The following is a 20,631-nucleotide window of genomic DNA, read 5'->3' on the forward strand; positions in this document are numbered from 1 at the left end:
ACTTCCAGCCTGATCAGGAAGGCTCACCAGAGGCTCTACTTCCTGAGGCGGCTGAGATGTGCGAGACTTGAGAGCTCAGTCCTCATCTCCTTTTACAGATGTGCGGTGGAGAATGTTCTGTGCTCTGGCATCAACGTGTGGCACAGAAACTGCACTGAGGCAGAGAGGAAAGCTCTACACAGGGTGGACAGCCTTCGTCACGTCGCTGTGACGTAATCGGACTACAAATGCGTCCTCAGGAGGATGCAGCCCGTGAATTTGGACACAACCTATGTGTTAACAGACCTCTCTGCACTGAATCATATCTGTTATTAATCTCTGTCTCTCTTCCACAGCATGTCTTTATCCTGTTTTCCTTCTCTCACCCCAACCAGTCGCAGCAGATGGCCCCGCCCCTCCCTCAGCCTGGTTCTGTCGGAGGTTTCTTCCTGTTAAAAGTTTTTCCTTCCCACTGTCACCAAAGTGTTTGCTCATAGGGGGTCATATGATTGTTGGGGTTTTCTCTGTATGTATTATTGTGGGGTCTACCTTACAATATAAAGCGCCTTGAGGCGACTGTTGTTGTGATTTGGGGCTGTATAAATAAAGCTGAATTGAATTTTGTCAGGAAGCTGAGAACCCAGTTGCAGGTTGCAGTGTCCACACCTGGAAGCATCAGTGTCTCCACCAGCTGGTGTGGGATGATTGTGTTAAAAGTGGTTGAAGTCAGTGACTGTGGTGTTTTCCTCTCCAGGTGTGACAGCATAAGGTGGTGGGTGGTGGAGATGGATAGACTGGTTCTGTATGCAAATTGAAGGGTATCTGGGTTTATTGGGAGAATGTCCTTGATGTGCTACAAAAACAGCTGCTCAAAGCATTTACTCACAATTGGTTTGAGGGCCACAGGCCTAAAGTTATTTAAGCAGTTAAGTTATTGATTGCATGCATCAAGAAGACTGCAGAGTCCTGGCCTGACGAGGTGGCTCTTCTATGTTGTGCCATCCGCTTCACCAGAGGTTTTTTGGTTTCTCCGATTTATAAATCCTGGCAATCCCCCTGCACTTAACAGCGTACACTCTGTTACTCTGTTTGTGTCGGGGGACCCGATCCTTGGGGTGGACCAATTTCTGGCGCAACATGTTTTGGGGCTTGAAAGCCCCAGAGAACCGGTGTTTAGGAAAAATGCGCCTCAACTGTACTGATACTCCTGACACGTACATGATCACTACAGGTTTTCTGTTAGGCAGCGGTTGTCCTTCTCTCTTGGATCAGCTGGAGCTTTCTTTTGGCGCCTTCCCAGCTTTGACAAAAGTCCAGCTGGGATAACCACATTTACTCAGGGCCTTCTTGATGTTCTTCTGCCTCCCTGGCCGCTGTGTCTGTGGGGATGGTGTTTGCTCTGTGTTGTAGCGTCCTGATGACGAAATGAAATTGAAAAATTGAATTGGAGGCCCTTAACTGAAGAGCTTATTTGCAGACTTTCAGGAGTAATCCTTTATACAGCGCCAAATCACAACAACAGTCGCCTCAAGGCGCTTTATCTTGTAATGTAGACCTACAATAATACATAAAGAGAAGATAAACAGAATCAACTTTTATGGATTTCCTTATCTGGATGATTGAGCACGCATTTCAACAGTTCATATAAAATTTTAGTTGAATTGAAAATCTGCACTTCAGTCATAGATTGATGTAACACCCACTGTGGTGCTGCACAGAAGCACTTCTGGACCCTGAGCATCTATGCCAGTGAAAATACAATCTCATACCACTGTCTCCTCCAAACCCTTCAGGTCTTCTTTGGCTTGTTCTCTCTTCTCGTTCACAAACCTGAAGACACAAGCAGAGTTTAGCATGACCCACCTGAACTCCGTTTACACCCACTGCCTGTTAATGTGAGTTCACTAATTGGTCAGAGAAACGGTAGGTGGAAGCAGAAGGAGGCAACATGATGCAATGATGTCATCTGAGCGGCGCAGGAGTTTAAATGAGAAAAATAACATGATAAATAAATATATGATTTCTGTCTGACACACTTAGACGTCACAGATTATATCGTGAACTGAATGTGGACACAACCATGTCTGATGGCACTAAAACCTCAATCACGATGTTTGAGGCGACTGCAAGAACAGAGGGACAAACGTACATGAGCTTTTGAAGCTTCTGGTCTTTGTTCTGATCCTCTGCTCTCAGTTTGTCCAAGTCAGACTGAAGCTTCCTGTTTTCCAGCTGCAGAGCCTGATTCACGCTGAAAGAAACAAAGAAGCTGGAAACAGCCGGCTCGACACTCTGACAAAACACATGCTTGAAGCAAAAATCTGACCAATAACAAATCTCTTTAAAATGAACGATGTGACTGAACCCAGAACAGCTGAGAAGAGTCTGAGAGCAGCTCAATCACTCAGTAATTAGTAATATCAATAATCAATCAATAATAATCAATAACTCACTCTTTGAGTCGGTCGACGTCTCTGTGTTTCTGATCGATCTCATCTCGGAGTCGACTCAGCTGTTTGTGATGAACCTCCCGGTGGTTCTCCATCTGTTCCTCCAGCGTTCTCTATAGAACACACAGTGACACTTCCATCACCTCTATCACTGATTTAGCTTTGACAGACTGTTGATTGTTACTTTGCTCACAGTGACGTCACGCCATGTTTACCTTCATCTCCACAACATCCTTCAGCTGGCTCATGTGTTCTTTCTCTTTGTCCATCACTGTCAGCTCGTGCATTTGACCTGCTCACACACAAACACAGAGTCTCTTATTGTTTCTACCTGTTCACCTGTGATGGATTTTTAAAAATTAGCCAATCAGAGTTTACTGTTTCCTGTAACCATGGCAGTATTACCTTGAGCGCGGAGCTTGGCGACCTCCTCCATCAGAGCATCCTGACTCTCCTCCAGCTGCCTCTTCTTCTGCTCCACCTTCTGGAGGTCATCGGTGAGAGACCCCAGCTTTGCCCGGAGCTGCACAAGCAGACACACAAACAAACAGCACAGGTGAATTTATCATCACACCTGTTCAGACAGGCTGTGTGTGTGTGTGTGTGTGTGTGTGTGTGTGTGTGTGTGTGTGTGTCTCAGTTTGTATTTGTCTCACCTGCGACACGAGCAGCTGGCACGTGCTCAGCTCCTTCTCATTCACCTTCATCTTGCAGGTGTTTTCTGTCAGGTTGACCTCCAACTGTTTGCTGCGGTTCACCAGAGATTTGACTTCAGACTTCATCTTACTGATGTAGAGTCGGGCAGAGGTGAACTCTTCCTCCATCACTCCACTCACTTCAGTCATCTGAAGAGACAGAATCAGAGTTTGTTTTCAGACACATGAAAAGTAGAAGTAGATGAGAAGAAGAACTAGTTTGAGGCTCACAGCTTTGAGCTCGGTGGTTCCGAGAACACTGCCGATCTCACTGAGGTCTCTGAGCAGCAAAGTGACGATCTCCGCTGACCTCCTCTTATGATGAGAGCTGAGCTCCTGCAGGGAGGACAGCTCCCTCTGAACAGCCTCCAGACTGACCTGGAAACACAGCAGGTTCATTACACATCCATCCATCCAAACATCCATCCAATCCAAACATCAATCCATCCATCCTTCCAAAAATCCATCCATGCATCCAAAAATCCATCCATGCATCCTTCCAAAAATCCATCCATGCATCCAAACATCCATCCACCCCCATCCATCCAAAAATCCATCCATCCAAAAATCCATCCATCCATCCAAACATTCAAAAATCCATCCATCCAAAAATCCATCCATCCAAACATCCAAAAATCCATCCATTCATTCAAAAATCCAAAAATCCATCCATCCAAAAATCCATCCATCCATCCAAAAATCCATCCATGCATCCATCCATGCATCCTTCCAAAAATCCATCCATGCATCCATCCATGCATCCTTCCAAAAATCCATCCATGCATCCAAAAATCCATCCATCCATCCATCCATCCAAAAATCCATCCATGCATCCATCCATGCATCCTTCCAAAAATCCATCCATGCATCCTTCCAAAAATCCATCCATGCATCCAAACATCCATCCACCCCCATCAATCCAAAAATCCATCCATCCAAAAATCCATCCATCCATCCAAACATCCAAAAATCCATCCATTCATTCAAACATCCAAAAATCCATCCATCCATCAAAACATCAATTCATCCATCTATCCAAAAATCCATCCATCCAAAAATCCATCCATCCAAAAATCCATCCATGCATCCAAACATCCATCCACCCCCATCCATCCAAAAATCCATCCATCCAAAAATCCATCCATCCATCCATCCAAACATCCAAAAATCCATCCATCCAAAAATCCATCCATTCATTCAAACATCCAAAAATCCATCCATCCATCAAAACATCAATTCATCCATCTATCCAAAAATCCATCCATCCAAAAATCCATCCATCCAAAAATCCATCCATGCATCCAAACATCCATCCACCCCCATCCATCCAAAAATCCATCCATCCAAAAATCCATCCATGCATCCATTCAAACATCCATCCATCCCTCTGACTGTGGACTCACAGTTTTGTGAGCAAGCTCGTCGTTCAGCTGTTCATTGCAGCGGTTCTTATTCTCCACCTCCTGACTCTTGTGGTCATAGTTGACAGCCAGCTCCTCCAGCGCCTGCAACACCTCTTTCACCTCCTCTTTAGCTGAATCGCTTTCCCTCTGCAGGCGGGACAGCTCCTCCTGCAGCCGCTCATAGTCCTGGCGGATAGATGCCAGCAGCTGGTGGAGAGCTATTGATTAACCTGTGATCCATCGATCAGTGGATAGTATGGAATGTAACACTCAGGTGAGACTCACCTCATCCTGGTCGATCAGCTGCTGTTTGAGTTTCTCAGACATCTGACTCTGCTGGTTGATCTCATCATCCTAAACATCAATCAGACAGAGTTTAATGATTTAAACATGTCTTCCAGCTAGTTACCACAGCAGGCGTTAAGAAGACTGACTGTACAAAACCAGACAAGATCTGGCCCATTCATGCAACTTGTGACAACAGATAATTTCACACACTATCCAGAAGACACTGCGTGCTTTCCGGGGTTACTGCACATGCTGGAATTTTGGCGTGGACTGTCCATTGATCCCTTGGCATCACTTTTTAAAAAAGGTCTCATCTCTTAAGTCCTCCCTCCCCCCTGCTTTATATCCTCTCCCCATTCCTGAGTGCATTTCAACTTTCCACCAGTTTGAGCCTGTGTCACTTTTGACTCTTAAGCGGCTAGTTGCTCAAATGAATAACACCAATACTGTGCTTGACATTCTTCCATCTTGTTTAGCTAAGGACTGTTTTGATGTAATCGGACCTGGTATCCTATTTCTTATGAACTTTTCCTTGCTCTCAGGCTGTGTTCCTTTGTCCTTTAAGCATGCTGTAGTCCACCCGATTCTTAAAAAAAGAAATTCTGACTGTTATGACCTTTCAAACTATAGACCGATCTCTAAGCTTTCGTTCTTGTCCAAAATCCTGGAGAGACTAGTTCTCTCCCAGCTCCAGGCGTACTTGGACACGAACAATATTGCTGAGAAATTTCAATCTGCCTTTAAGCCATTGCATAGCACTGAAACAGCATTGGTTAGAGTTCTTAATGATATTCTTGTAATCACTGATACTGGACGCTCTATGGTCCTAGTTTTACTGGACCTCTCTTCGGCCTTTGATATGGTAGACCATAACATTTTATTACTAAGACTTGAGCACACTGTGGGTATTAGAGGCACTGCCCTCGACTGGTTTAAATCATACCTCGCTGATAGATCCTTATCAGTTCACTTAGGCACCTTCTCCTCTTCCTCCGCTCCGGTCTGTTGTGGTGTGCCTCAAGGATCAGTTTTAGGCCCTATTCTCTTCTCATTGTATTTGCTCCCTTTAGGTGCAATCTTTGAAAAATACAATATCGCCTTCCGCTGTTATGCCGATGACATACAGATTTATTTTGAACTTACTGACGACCTTGCTGTGTCCCTGCACTACTTTCAAGAATGCATGCGGGAGGTCAAAGAATGGTTCCTGAGTAATTCCCTCGTTTTAAATGATAAGAAGACTGAGATTGTGGTGTTCAACAGTAAAATCCCTCGTGCCCAACCCTGGGTTCCTTTGCTAGTTTTTCTTGTGACTATGTCAGTAACTTGGTTGTACTGCTGGATAGCTCGCTCAAGCTCGATAAGCAAGTGTCTGCTGTAGTGAGATCTAGCTTCCACCAACTGCGCCTTATCTCTAAGGCTAGGCATTATATTGCGCATGAGGACCTGGACAGAGGTGGGACCAAGTCATTGTTTTGCAAGTCTCAAGTAAGTCTCAAGTCTTTATCCTCAAGTCTCAAGTCAAGTCTCAAGTAATGTCAGGCAAGTCAGAGTCGAGTCTCAAGTCACTGGTGTAAAAGTCCGAGTCAAGTCACAAGTCTGAAACTTTGAATTTCAAGTCCTTTCGATTCTTTAAAAAAAAAATATGAAAAAATAATGTTGCAGTTATATGCTAAATGTAAATATTAGACCATGTAATTTTAAAATCTGTGTTTTTCTCAACACATGACAAAATAGTGAACTTAGAAAATATACACAAATTGTGAAATTGCACCTCTTTAAAATGCAGCTCAATTAAACCTAGCTCCAAGAATAATTTTCACCGACAGTTCTGAGATAAGCTGCATGTTATTCTTGGATGCGGTTGTAGGACCGGCTTTAAAATCGCATGACAAAAATATCATACACATTAAAAAAACTGTATCACCAACGTAGCCTGGACAACATTTGCTAGTTAGATGAAGTCAGCTATCTCATCGTAGCATATTTATATGCATATTTATAATTATACGGTTCTTGGAGTGAGTGCATACACTCATGAAGTTTAGTAACTTCAGGTCACTGCAACAAGCCCAGGTACAGTTTACCGCCGGATGGGTGCAGGACCTTGAAATGCACCGTGTAGAACGAAAGACCATCGTACGTATCATAAGTTTACCAGTCTCACAAATCGTCGTCATAAATACACATTCGTTAACCGTTTATTAATAGGACCTTTGAGCTCAATGGTAATTAATTAGCAGTGGAAATCATTTCTGGTAGCATCACAGAAATGTAGCAGTGACAATAATACTGTATGCTGTAATCGCACTGGGCAATTAGTGATACAAAACAACAGTTTTATCCTGTGAATAAAAGTATATGTTTTTGTCAATGTACCATAATAACAGAAGCGAAACGCAATATTGTGTCAGGACAATTCACTATTTATGCACAATAAACAAAGGAGCATAGCGCGACAATTTCTGTTCAGCGCCAGACTTGCTTGTAACCTATATCACCAATTATGTTATGAAAATGACGTATTAACTACTAAAAAACACTGACCTTCGTGTAAATGCTTGGAGCAGACTAACCTGTGAGCTGGAGGGTTCTGGGACGTTATAATTGGTCTTTGAATGGCTGCCATCCGTCGCCTCTTTGTTACTTCGGAAACATGGCTCGAACAATTTCTCTTCAACGACGTAATCCGATAACAACCGATCTCTTTACCCGTCGGCTTCCCGTGGCTGTCATGCGACCGGCTATTGCAGTTAATAATACAACAGCTTCTTGACATTTTTGTGTTTCTTTTTATCGCTGTATAACTGATTTTAATTGAAAGCCTGCGTGCGCTAGTACCGCTTGACCGCTTGCCACGAGTTCCCAGAATCCTTTGCGGTTCTACCCGTGAATGACGTCACATTTTCAATCTCTATATAATATGCATGTTAAATTTTATATTTGGGGTAAAATATCAAGTCTTTTCAAGTAAACCGGTTCAAGTCCAATTCAAGTCCCAAGTCATTGGTGTAAAAGTCCAAGTCAAGTCACAAGTCTTAGAACATTTTTTCAAGTCAAGTCTAAAGTCATAAAATTAATGACTCGAGTCTGACTGGAGTCCAAGTCATGTGACTCGAGTCCACACCTCTGGACCTGGAGAAGCTTATTCACGCTTTTGTGACCTCCAGGTTGGATTATTGTAACTCCTTGTACTATGGTCTTCCCTCTTCTCTTCTTCTTAGACTGCAAACAGTCCAAAATGCAGCAGCCCGCCTTTTAACAGGTACCAGGAAATTTTGCCATATTACCCCTGTCCTAGCTAGCCTGCATTGGCTGCCCATAAAGTACCGTATTCAATTTAAAATATTACTTCTTACTTTCAAAACTATTAATAAATTAGCGCCAAGTTATCTTAGTGAACTTCTCAAACCACATACTCCTGCTAGAACACTCAGATCTGCCACTCAACTACTTCTGACCCAACCCAGATCTCGACTGAAGTCTCGGGGTGACCGTGCGTTTGCTCTGGCTGCCCCGGTACTGTGGAACACCCTTCCTCTCGACCTCCGCGCATCTGATTCCATTGCACTGTTCAAATCACGACTAAAAACCCACTTATTCAATCTTGCCTTTCCCTCTAGTTAATATTTCTTTTATGATTTTATATCACGCACTTGTATGCTCATTTAAATTCTTGTTTGCTCTGTACCTGTTGCTTTCCTATGTATTAGTGACAGTTATCTGCTTGCATATTTAGTACTTGCTTTGGTCCTATTTCTATTATCCTCCTCATATACTCTATTTTACTTGTTAAGCACCTTGGCATACCCTTGGTTTTTAAGTGTGCTTTATAAATAAAGTTTATTATTATTATTATTATTATTATTATTTTACTGTTACCTTGTTAAAATAAAACCCTATCATCTCATATTTCCCGATTTTTCTAAAATGGACTTACTCATCAAATACTGAATTTTGGGTGTGTGGGATCCAAAGACAAATAATTATGACCACTATAACCTAGAAGTGGAGAGGATGTTTTGACCCGGCATAAATTATCCACTACAGAGGTGTTGCCTAGCAACACAATTATTGACATACATTTTGATGTAAAAGCTGCTTTAACATGACTAAGAGCTAGCTATTTGTGACTGATCAATAAATATGTAGGTGATGGTGACAGGGTGGGTCAGAGCGGGAGTCTATGACCGAAGCGGTGCAGAGCAGCAGAGGAATGGCAGCTGAACTAATCAGAGAATCCAGAGTGTTTAGAACTACCTGGAGAAAATAATGAATGAAATCCAGGTTAGAAAGGCAGAATCAGACTTTGACTGTTCTACTTTTACAGTAATTATTTATTGTTACTAAGTGTTTCTTACTTTTTTGTAGCAGCGGTGAAGCCAATTTTAAAATGCAGATGCTCATTGCCTAAGGGAAGCATGTATAATGTAAACAGAACTGGTCCTAGCACTGAACCCTGTGGAACTCCATAATTAACCTCAGTGTGTGAAGAGGACTCTCCATTTACATCAACTAACTGGAGTCTATTAGATAGATATGATACAAACCACTGCAGCACAGTACCTGTAATACCTACAGCATGTTCTAATCGCTCTAATAGGATATTATGGTCGACAGTATCGAACGCTGCACTGAGGTCTAGCAGGACAAGCACAGAGATGAGTCCACTGTCAGAGGCCATAAGAAGATCATTTGTAACCTTCACTAAACATTCCAAAGGTTGATTGTGCTCATCCGGATGTTCTCAGTGGGAGAAACGTTGCATCATTACCCAGGTGGGCCTCTTCAGTCTCAGCTGACTGCAGGTTTCCAACCTTATAAATAGGACATTAGCACAATGACTGAAACTAGCACCACTGACTAACACTGGGTTGTGAGGTCAGTTTCTTTGATATGATGTTCATTACATCAAGAAGGCCCTGAGCAAATGTGGTTATCACAGCTGGACATTTGTCAAAGCTGGGAAGGCGCCTAAAGAAAGCTCCAGCTGATCTAGGAGAGGGACAACTGCTGACTAAGGGAAAACCTGTAGTGATCCCTTTTAAAAATCTTTTGTTCCGCAGTCAAAGCTGCCGTCATGAGACCTCCACAATCCTTTAAAACAGGGGTCCCCAATCCCAGTCCACGAGGGCCGGTGTCCCTGCAGGTTTTAGATGTGTCCTTGATCCATCACAGCTGATTTAAATGGATAAATTACCTTCTCAACATGTCTTGAACTTCTCCAGAGGCCTGGTAATGATCATGTGATTCAGGTGTGTTGACCCAGGGTGAGATCTAAAACCTGTAGGGACACCGGCCCTCGTGGACTGGGATTGGGGACCCCTGCTTTAAAAGAAAAGCACTGCTGTCTTTGAGCTTTTAAATAGTTTGGCCTCACACAGGGTACAGGTGCGACTCACTTTGTCGTCCAGCTGCTGGTACAGGTCAGTGATGAGAGTCTCGTACTGCGACTTCTCCTCCACAGACAGGGCGACAGGGGGCGGAGCCAAGCTGTCAATTGCTGCTGCTGTCTCGCTGCTGCACTTCTTGTTTCTGTTGCCCAGCTGTTCCTCCACAGGTACAGACTCACCTGGAGGAGTCAAAATTACTGATAATAGAATCAAATCAGGATCCATGAATAAAACATTGGCCACATGCTCACATCACAAGAGACGGAGCTGCAGCTGAGAGTCTTATCAGTGAGCTGCCAACAGAAACTAAACAGGAATTCAATCAGACGCAAAATGAAGGCTCAGACACAAACAGCTCCACTCTGACAAAATATTAAGAGACTCTCCATCATAAACGGTTCACAGTGACAGCTTTCCTAAACAAACTAATACCACGTGTACAGTATAGCAGCCTCTAGTGGACAGGTGAATAGCTGCATGTAAAACGCTCCCTGGTACTGTCACTGCCTTCTCTAAAACGAGTTTAAAGAGAACTGATCAAAGCGTGACACGGAAACCTTGAAACGGAAACCTTCAAAATAGGGCTGGGCCATATCATGCCGTTCATGGTAATACCGGTATAATGTTAGGCAATGATAAGAAAATGAAATATCGCAATAGAATATGGTGATACATGCATGCGCAGTGCCTTTGTTTTCATGAGCACATGGCAGAAAAAGCATGGCAGAGAATGAGAAGGGCGAAAGCGGATCGTTGATCAGATGAACCAGAACTGGTTTGTAAAAATGCTGCAACTTCAGTGGTGTGGAACTGGTTTAGCTTTTGTCCGTCAGACACACAACAAAGCACAGTTTTTGTTAGAGCATGCTAGCGGGCCGTCATTATTACCGTGTTTTTCGGAAAATAAGTCACACTTAAAATCCTTTAATTTTCTCAAAAAATCTACAGTGCGCCTTATGTATGAATTCTGGTTGTGCTTACTGACCTCGAACCGATTTTATGTGCACGGCGCTCAGAAATCTGTCAAAAATGTTTTAATATGACTTTGCTAAGCTACAAAGCCGCACCGCTTGATGGATTGTCGGAGCATTATGGCATCGTAGTCAGGAGCCACAGGTGTAATATGTACTGTGCTTCAACATAATGTTACCGTATTGTGTGTGTATAACCTCTTTTTAAGGTTTGTGGATATTATAAATGGTTATGCTGAGGTTATGTCGGCCAGTTTCCACTGGAAATGCCTTTTGGTTAGACTGTCAGCGAGGAATTTGCATAATTGTTTGCACTAATAAAGTTGTGGAGTTGTAAAGTATTTTTTCTCGCGTCAGTTATATCGTTATCACAAATTTTCAAATGTATATCATGATAAATATTTTTGGCCACATTGCTCTGTCCTACTTCAGAGTCCTGAAGTGAAACCTTTACAGACTAAAGTAACACAAAGATGGAGGCAGACGTTTACCTTCCAGGAGGAAGAAAAAGCTTTTAAACTTTCTTTTGGAACAAAGCTGGTAAATGTTAAAGGATGAGTGTTTTTTTTATCATTAAAGCTCATTTAGGAAAAGCTGCCAGAATATATGACCAGAGGCTGTCACGTGGGGAGACTTGCTGATAGGAGTAGTTTGATGTCAGAGGGTTGAGTCCAGCAAAAATCATGATCTTTCTCTAACCGAACTCTTTTGGTACCAGAACCAAATGTGAAAAAAATTAAAGTGCAGAATGCGTTCGTGCCACCACCAAATGACCTGCCTTCCAAAACACGTGACAGATTTAAGATGACGTAGCAGCAAGATGCAGTCTCACTCCACCTTTGTGGAAACTGTGGACTTTAAAGCACATACATCATTTACAGCTGTTTCCTGGATAGTCACATTTAGTGCAGGAAGAAAACTGAAAAACAAACAAACATGATGCCCCCTTTGCTGTTGGTGAAAAATGCACCACATCAACCAATCAGATTATTTGACAACATGGGTATTCGGTAGCTCTGAGTAAAAAGTTGTGGGAGTGCCAGCGGTGAGAGAGAGCAATATCAATCGTGGGTTTTGAGCTGTCTGGAGTGTGCAGGCAGATTGAAGTATAAATGCCGTCTCCAGGTGAAAACCTGAAGTAACATCTTTTTTCACCTTTCCTCCAGCGTTTCAGCTCATTCTCCAGTTTCTGGATCATGATGTTCAGACTCCTGTTCTTCTCTTTCTCCTTCTCATACTTCTTCTTCCACTCCTCGGCGGTCAGCTCCAGGTTCACAGACACTGTGTTCTTTATGGTTTTAGCTCTGAAACAACAGGACGCGGAATGAAGAAACACTCAGATCTGTGGAGGACGTACTTCAACCACAGTACTCTGCTTTTTCCTCTGATCAGGTGACTTGCCATACCTCTGTCCAAACATGAGCGTGGACTTTGTTTCAGCCTCGTTGTAAACAGACGGCGAGCAGCAGATGATGATGGTAGTTCGACAGTTTCCACCCAGAGAGTCCTGAAGGATCCGGGTCATCTTACTGTCTCTGTATGGAACGTGGGTTTTCTAGAGACACACGAGACACGTGACAATCACTTCACCTGAAAATCAGGTGAGCTGTGACGTTTCTGTCAAACAAATCAAGTTAAATCCAGAATATTTCAGGCATACATGTCAGAGACCTGAAGATCGGAGACATGAAGACTCACCGTTCCTTCACTCAGGGCAGCGATGACGTTCCCCAGAGCAGACAGAGACTTGTTGATGTTTTTAGCCTCATCCAAAACGGCACCCTCTGCTCCTGTTTTACTCACCTGGATGGCAGAAAGCACAATCCAGGTGTCAGCAAGCAGAAATTTACAGAGAACAGGTGCTCACTGAGTGTGATGGAGTAGTGTGACCTTCTCGCTGCCTGCCAGGTCCACCAGGTAAAGTTTCCCTGATAGCTTCATCTCCGTCTCCACGTTCTCCTGTTTGATGTTGATCAGAAAAATGCTGTGACTGCGAGAGCTGTGCTCGTTCATGTCTGCATGAAGAAGAAACCCCATTCAGTAAACTGATCCGAGAACAAACACACGATGGTCGGGGCGGAAGTATCACACGTACAGGTGAAGACTTACTGGTCACAGCGACGTGTCTGTTGCTTTTCCTTCATCGATAACGTCCATCACCTCCTCGGGACTGGAAACAAAGCGCTCCGTGCAGCCCTGACAATGAAACACACATCAGTAGAGTATCAGCAGCAGGACGCTGCAGACATGCGGTAAATATGGCTGTTTGGAGGCGGCGTGCACCCACAGCACACCTGTGAGACTCAGCAGACAAACAAAATTCTCCATAAACTGAACGAATATAATATATCAATTTAATATTAAAGCTTACTGTTCCACAGCTCCATAAAGGAGACGTGGAAACTTGAATGAATGTGGTCGGTTGTGTTGCGTTTCCAGCGGTGACTCATCAGCAGATCAGAATCAAGCATAATGACAATTAAACATTTTCAAAATCACCAGAATAAAACAGAGTTTTCTGTGACAACCAGATCCAGAAAACATGACCTGCTCCTCACAAAGGTTGTACCTCCCCTTTTTGTGAGTGTCGATGCTTCCTCTCTTTGCTCTTTAAATGCTTTGCTTCTTTTATTGATTTTTATGCTGTTTTTTTTCCCTTTTTTTCCCGCATGAGCTTACCTGCAATAGCTTTTGGTCATTTATAGATCATTAGGACTAAAGTGTTCTTAACAGAAACAGCAAAATTTTTATAGTTACCTTATCTTCAGCGCTCTGTATGTTTGTGGCCTACACACAGCTGAAGCCTGATTACAGCGTCTGGGCACCTAACAGCCTCAATAGCCTGGAAAGGTGCTAACCGCTAGGCTAACTAGCAACAAATGCCTCCCCTCTCCACAAATGACTACCACAGCCTCCTGCAGAAGATTGCAGTACTGGAGACAAAAATTCATCGCTTAGAAGTAAACGTGGAGGTAAATGGACTGTGTGGAAATGAAACAACCTTGCCTTTGATTCAAAAACAATGGCGATGAGCAAACTAGTACACAGCTAAGGAGCACAGATAACATGACCAAGAAAGTAGACTCTGTGCATTATAATAAATCCTCAAGCAATAATCCCCCTTGAACTGTCTTGGTGCAAAACCAAGACATAAATCACGTCTCCTGGAAGGGGGAGGACCAAGGGCGTAGATTTGGTTTTGGAATTGGTGGGGACGGATGATTCAACCACCGAACCCTGTTTCTTATTTTTTTCCTTTTTGTCTTTGCTTTGATTAAAAGAAAGGAGAAATATACTTGCCTACATATGCTATTCTACATGCTTTTAAAAATTACAATTCATAGTTTTATATGTGAATTATATAATGTTAAATTACTATTAAACAAATGACTAAGTAAGACTTTAGTTTACTTCAGCCATATTCCATATAAAAAGTGAGACATGTCAATTCAGATTCTTTGTCAAATATACACTAATGAATCAATTTACATCTGCAGCCTAACAATTGTCATGATAATAAATACTAGTTAATCTATAGCAGAAAATCATCAGTCAGTCACCAGTGACCTCGCCTCTTCACCTCTGTCCAAGCTACAACATGGCAGAGCTGCCTCTGTCACCTGATAAATAACAGTGAGACACTCCACATACATGCAGTCACACATGTGCTTCAAATACAGTCATGAACCACCAGGTCATCATCCAGTTTCACCTGTGATCTTGTGTCACTATTACTCTCTGAGCTTTGTGATGGTTCTCCTGTCACCTGACAAATAGGACATACATGTCCAATAAGAATAAAATGTGGAGCTGCTTCAGTGTTTCTGTCAATTTGTGCAGTTTCAAATTCAAATTTTTTCAAATTCAAATTTTATTTGTCACACACACATAACCATACACAGTATGACACTGGGGGTGAATGCTTGTAGCTGTACAATGCACATTAAATGACAGAAGAAAAGTTTTACAATATTTACAATTTACAGTTTACTACAGAAATTTACAAATTAACTTAGGAATTTACAGTAAAGAATGTGCAAATAGCAGAAGAGATTATAAAGATAAGGATTATAAATTATAGGAATTATAGGATTATAGGAAATGTGTGGTGGTGCGTGTGGTGACGTGTGTGAGAGTCCAGTCTTATAGTGACGTGTTTGGGAGAGTCCAGTCCTACACCTGGTTCAGGCCCGAATAGCCTGGGGAAGAAGCTCCTCCTCATTCTCTCTGTTTTGGCCTTAAGGGAGCAGAAGCGCTTCCCAGACCTCAACAGTGAGAAGAGTCCATTGTTGGGATGGGAGAGGTCCATCATAATCTTCCTAGCTTTGGACTTGCACCGCTTGGTGTAGATGGACAGCAGGTCAGGGAGCTCTGATTGAATGATGCGTTCTGCCGAGCGCAACCACCCTTTGCAGATCTCGTCTGTCCTGCTTGGTGCTGTTCCCAAACCAGGTGCAGATGTTTTGCCGTCACGGACGCTCTCGATGGTGCAGGAGTAGAAGTTCTTGAGCACCTTCAGTGGCAGATGGAAGTCTCTAAGTCTTCTGAGGAAGAAGAGACGCTGACGGGCTTTCTTAACCAGGGTGTTGATGTGGCAGGACCATGACAGGTCCTGAGTGATGTTGGACACCCCAGGTATCGGAAACTGTCCACTCTCTCCACTGGCGTGCCACTGATGATGAGGGGTTTTGTAATTCCTCGCTTGCTTTGTAGTGAAGTCCACGATCAGCTCCTTAGTCTTGCTGATGTTTAGGAGGAGGTTATTCTCCTGGCACCAGGTCTCCAGGTTCCTAATCTCCTCCAGGTAGGCCGTCTCGATGTTGTCGGAGATCAGGCCCACAACAGCAGTGTCGTCAGCAAACTTGACAATGGAGGTGGTGTCGGATGTTGGCTACACAGTCATAAGTATACAGTGAGTACAGCAGGGGGCTTAAAACACAGCCCCTGAGGCACTCCAGTGCTGAGTGAGATGGAGGGGGAGACTTGTTTTCCCACTCTCACTGATTGGGGTCTGTCTGTGAGGAAGTTGAGGATCCACTGACACAGTGATGAGCTGAGTCCTAGATCCGTCAACTTGGTGAAAAGCTTAGAGGGAATTATTGTGTTGAATGCTGAACTGTAGTCCACGAACAGCATCCCTAACTATAATTCCCTCTGCCAGTGTCCAGGTGACTCAGGGATGTGTGGAGCAGGTGAGATATGGCATCTGTCTGTGAACGATTAGTCCGGTAAGCAAACTGAAGTGAGTCGATGGTGGCAGGAAGTGAAGAAGTGTCATCAGTCTTTCAAAAACACTTCATCACAATGAAGTCAGTGCTAACTGGACGGTAGTCATCTGTGGGCCAAGCGCCGCCTGTTGTTTCTTTGGAACAGGGACCAATAATGGACGTGCTTGAAGCACGTGGGAACCACAGCTTGGGCCAGGGAGAGGTTTGAAGATCTCCGTGAACACCGGTGCTAGCTGGTCAGCGCAGGCTCTAAGGACCCGGCCAGGAATTGCATCTGGTCCTGCTGCCTTTCCTGGTGTTCACCCTCCTGAAGGTGTTCCTCACGGCATGCTCTGTGATGACGAATGCATTTTCTTCACTGGTGCACTCCGAGCGCGCGCAGCCGTTTGTTGTTTTAATTGCTGCGGCGTCGAAGCGAGCATAAAACGTGTTCAGCTCATCAGCCAGTGAAGCATCTGCATTCATCACTGAAGAAGCTGGTCGTTTATAGTCCGTTATACTCCGCAGTCCTTTCCACAGGCTCCTAGAGTCGCACTGTCGTAGCTGTGACTCTAGTTTTTCCCCGTAGCTCCGCTTTGCCTTTCGGACCGCGCTGCGCACGTTGTAGGACGCAGCCTTGTATAGGTCCATATTACCGGAGACAAGCCCTTCATTGTAGGCAGCGGTGCGTGATCTCAGAGCGTCGCGGATGTTTTTATCCACCCACGGCTTCTGGTTGGGAACGTTCGGATGATAGTTCTTTCTGCTGTGTCGTCCGCTAGTTTCCCGATAAATCCCACAACCGCTTCCGTAAACATGTTGATGTCATCAGAGCTGCGCCGAAACATGTCCCAGTCTGCGTCATCCAGTGCGTCCTGCAGCCACAGCCACCGATTGGTCCGTCCAGCGAGCGACCTCCCTCCTGATTGGTGGTTGCTGCTTTAGCCTTTGTTTGTAAGCAGGCATGAGGAGATGGCGGAATGGTCCGATTTTCCAAATGCCGGCAGGGGCTGAGCCTTGTAACAGTTCTTGAACGGGGTGTAGCAGTGGTCTAATGTCCTCGTGCCCGGGTGGGGCAGTTGATGTGCTGGTGAAGGTTGTGAAATGTCCGTTTGAGATTCACTCTGTAAAATCTCCCATAACAATGAGTGCGGCATCTCGGTGAAGTGTTGTTGATGTGTGAGAGCCTCATGTAGCTCACATAAGGCAGTGTCCGAGTCCGCGTGAGGCGGAATGTAAACAGTGCAGGCAATGACTGCAGTGAATTCCCGAGGGAGATAGAAAGGGCGACACTTAACGATCAAAAGCTCCAGATTGGGCGAGCAAGAGCGTGTGAGTGGGGAGATGTTTGTGCTGTCGCACCATCTGTTGTTCACCATCAAACATACTCCACCACCTCTTTTCTTCCCCGACTCCATTGTCCTGTCCATGCGGTAAACCGAAAAGAACCCCGTCGGCTGCACGGCGTGGTCTGGTATCGCTGGGTTCAGCCAAGTCTCGGTGAAGCAGAGGAGGTTGCAGTCCCGAATGTCTCTCTGGAACTTGATTCTGGCTCTGAGGTCATCAAGCTTGTTCTCGATGGATTGAACATTGGCTAGCAGGATACTGGGCATGGGTGCGCGGTGTGCGCGAGCCCGTAGCCTGTTCCTGATGCCGGCTCTTTTACCTCGAGGCCGTCGCTTAGGGTCGCGTCCTTTGTTCTCTCTCAGGATCTCCTTTGGCCAGGTTGGGTCCGGAGTTAAACATGGTGAAATGTTCGCGTATTGCAGACCAATAGAAACCAAAGTGTCTCTACTGTAGCGGATTTGTGTGTTTTGCATGATGCCCATGCAAGATTATCGCAGATATAGCAAAAAGTGACGAAAAACTGCAAAAAGTGGAGAAGTTAGGGCAGAGCATCCAGCACGGCAGCCGACCTCACTTCGCTGCAGCCCGACTGCAACGATACACAAAATTCACGGTTCGGTTCGATACTTTGGTGTCACGGTTCGATATTTTTTCGATACAAAAAATGTTTCATGCCTTTTAATTTGTCATTTATTAAAATTATAAATATATATTTTAACTCAAAAGTACAGTTTTTTAAATTTAACCCTAACCCTTGTGCGTGTTTTTTATTTTGACAGCGAATACGGACCTGCGGACCACTTATGTGCAGCCCTGGTTATTTAGCTCGTCATATTGCAGCCACAGAAATTCTTTTGTCCATGAAACCATAAAGCTGGCACTTTCTTTTTGCCTTATAGGCTGATTTGTCATAACTTCTCCGTTTTGTGGTAAGCTTTTCTTTGGCTGTCACTTCTTCACCCTGACCTGTCTTATTTGGCTCAGCAGAACTAAAATATATATCTGTCTGTGAAGGTTCTCAGTCATCCAGGTCATCGTAGTCAATATAAATCCTGCTGCTTTTACACACGCACTCACATAAGCTCAGCGATTCTCTGCGCGATCAACCTCTCACATGTTTAAGCTTGCTGCGGGAGATTTCACTTGTCATGTTTGCATAGTAAGCTAACGATTAATAAGACGATGTCAGAGGAATTGGTGCACAAATTATCATCACTCACAGATCAGTGCTGTCGCTCTCTATACACAGTTCACGCGATTGCAAAGTGAAAGCAAAAAAACAAGCGCAAATTCAAACGCGATTTCAATATGTCACATATTGACAGTGGCTCACCGATGCCAATGACATAATTACCCAGCTACAAAGAATGCAAAAGCATTGACATATATTTTTCCTTCCTACAAAAGCCCGACGGGCAGGGCAGAGATAGATTTTGGTAGCCCGACTGAAAAAATCGCTAGCCCCGGGACATTGGGCTAGCGATATTGCGAGCCCTGTATCTGATTGAGGAATCACTCATCTTTGGAAAAGAGAGTTTATTACAGAGAAATGTCTCTTTCCAAAATAAAAGCTATACTATCCGCTTCTTCTGGGCTATATTCTCAGCAGCATATTAAACAGCTGTCTAAATGACTCGGCTAAAGTTAGTAGCATGCTTGCTTGTTTTTTTCTGCTTCCACTTGTCTTTGCACTAGGATGATGTCGGCGTAAATGTGCAGTCATATTCGTTGTGTTCCCACTAGTGCTTTCAGGTTAATCTCGTTGAAATGACCTTAACGCCACAACACGGCAAATCTCCGTTAACGAGCTACCGCCGATCGCCCTGTGCATGGGGCTAGACGGCCAACACGTTAACGAGCTAACTGCGCTAACACACTAGTTCCCACCCATGTAATTGAGCATTGCATGGCACATCCAACATACTGTTTTACTTTAGTCCATGACTCGCTTACCTTCAGGGTCATACGTCACATGAAAACCAAAATATTCCAACGCCAGATCTGAATGAGGGTGGGGGGGTCCATGTTGCAAGGAGAGCTTAACTTCTGTCTCGCTAGCTTGCCTGCGCTCTTCCTTCTGACAATGCTGTCTGTGTTGAGCGCTCAGTGAATCTGCGTTCGACTACTCCGCCTAGGCTGCACTGTCGACCCTAGACGGAGCAGTCGAAGGCAGATTCACTGAGCGCTCCACACAGACAGCATCGTCAGAAGGAAAGTTGATAAAATAAATTACAAATTTTGTATTGTTCGATACATATGCGTACCGAACCGAAAGCACTGTATCGAACGGTTCAATATCGATACGAATATCGTTGCACCCCTAATAAACATATATAAATAAAACCACTTTTTTTTTATATTAGTAATTCCTTTTGTGCATAATTTTATATTATTGTTAATAATAAATTAATTAAAGCAACAAAACAACCCGAAAAGCCGGATTCGAGCTGAAAGAGCCAGCTCTTTTTAGTGAGCCGAGCCGAAAGAGCCGGTTCTCTAAAAAGAGCCAGAAATCCCATCACTAGTACTGACCACTCAGTGCATTTTATCAACAATTTTAATATTTTTGGGGAACACAGGCATTTGTTTAAAGCAAATGGATTTAATTTTAACAAGTCAGGGGTGAAACTGTTCACCTCCAACTTGTTTTATTCCATACGTCATCCATCTGTGCTTGGTGCCAAGGCTGAGATAAATGAGGAGTTATCTCATAAAGAGGAACAAACAGTACTGCAAGAACAGACAAAGCCCAGCAGAAACCTTGAGGAGGAGCTCCATCTGCCCCCACCCGGGAAGAGCCTCAGAAAGGAGAGACGTCTGAGGCAAGAAGAGGGGTCCCTATTTGCCTCCAACTCTCTCAACAACACCAACGACCAGGACCAGGGACCACGACCTTCC

General features: G+C 44.1%; 1 pseudogene; it reads right to left on the reverse strand.

Moving 5' to 3' along the window:
* The window catches only part of LOC113007907 (kinesin heavy chain-like), a 43,168-nt pseudogene extending 23,469 nt beyond the window's left edge, over positions 1-19,699 (reverse strand).
* Between the last annotated feature and the right edge of the window lie 932 nt (positions 19,700-20,631).

The sequence above is a fragment of the Astatotilapia calliptera genome, chromosome 16, assembly GCF_900246225.1.
Source record: "Astatotilapia calliptera chromosome 16, fAstCal1.2, whole genome shotgun sequence".
Taxonomy (NCBI): Eukaryota; Metazoa; Chordata; class Actinopteri; order Cichliformes; family Cichlidae; genus Astatotilapia; species Astatotilapia calliptera.